Raw genomic sequence first — 1,380 nt, forward strand, 5'->3', positions numbered from 1 at the left:
TTTTCCTTTTCTTGAGTTGGGAGCCCTTTCTGGCCAGGCAGTGGTGCATGGCAAGGAGACTGCCCCCTTGGCTTGCACAGACGTGCAGAGGGATCCCTGAGGGCTTTTCTTTTCTTGTTGGTTTTTTTTCTTTCTGTTTTTTGGGGGGCTTTTCTTGTTCTTTTTTTTTTAATTTGTTTTGTTTTCTTTTCCCTCTTTTTCCCTTTTTGTCTTTCTTCATTACTCGGTTTCTTGTCTCTCTGTATTCCTTCTCCTTCTGTTCCCTGAATACCTGGCATTGTATACATCTATGCCTTCTAGCCAGGCTGTACTGCAACACCTGAGAGTGACCCTCCCAGACCTCATAGCTGCACCGGTGGGATCCCTGGGAACTTTGCAGTTTTTTAACCTTTCCAATTTTTATTTATTCATTCTTTTCTTTTCTTCCTCTTCCCCTTTCTGTTTTTCTCCATTTCACAGTCTCTCATCTCTCCACTCCAACAGCAAGCTCCCCTAGCATTCTTTTTTGTTTGTTTGTATGTTTTGGATCCTGTTCCTCTCTCCTCTCTTCCATATCCATCTTAGCTCCACACATAACAATCTCCCCGCTACATCCTGCCTACCTACACCATGCGCTTAACATCACACCACCAAGCAGCATATGCATGACCTACTGGAACCTGCCCTGCACTGATTACCGACCTGCCCTGGTGGCTGTAATAAGTGCCACAAACAACCCGTCCCAGTAACTCCTCTTCAGCTAGACCTGCTCGGCCGTACCATATCTGAGTGACCTACCCTGCCAGTTGGAGAAGGAGGTGAAAAGTATTGTGCCCACAGATGAGCAAACAACAAAGAACACACGGTCCACCTGCTCAGACATAGTCAAATTTTTTTTTTTGAAAAAGGGGGACGAAACAACAAATCTACAATCAGTAAATGAGAAAATAACTACTGAATGCCCCGAAGACATCAGACAATATCAAAACATTTACAAAAACAGGACAGGATGGTTCCAGTAGGCATCCAGAATAAAACACCGGATGACTTTCCAGTGGAAGAAAAGGCACTAGAACTACCTGATAGGGAATTCAAATCTCTAATATTCAGAATTCTTCAAGAGCTGAGGCAAAAAGCTGACAAACACGAGGAAAAAATAGACAAATTCATGGAAAATACAGACAAAAAAATGGAAGAATTCAGAAAAATAATGCAGGAACAAAACGCCAAAATAAACTCACAACTAGAAATTATACAAAAACAACAATTAGAAATCCAAAAGATAAACAACAAGATTTCAAAAATGGACGGTGTCATAGAAGGGCTGAGAAGCAGATTTGAAACGGTGGAAGACAGGATCAGTGGAATTGAAGACAAACACTTGGATACAACTCTGTTTCA

The sequence above is a fragment of the Trichechus manatus genome, unplaced genomic scaffold (genome assembly GCF_000243295.1).
Source record: "Trichechus manatus latirostris isolate Lorelei unplaced genomic scaffold, TriManLat1.0 scaffold00032, whole genome shotgun sequence".
NCBI classification, from domain to species: domain Eukaryota; kingdom Metazoa; phylum Chordata; class Mammalia; order Sirenia; family Trichechidae; genus Trichechus; species Trichechus manatus.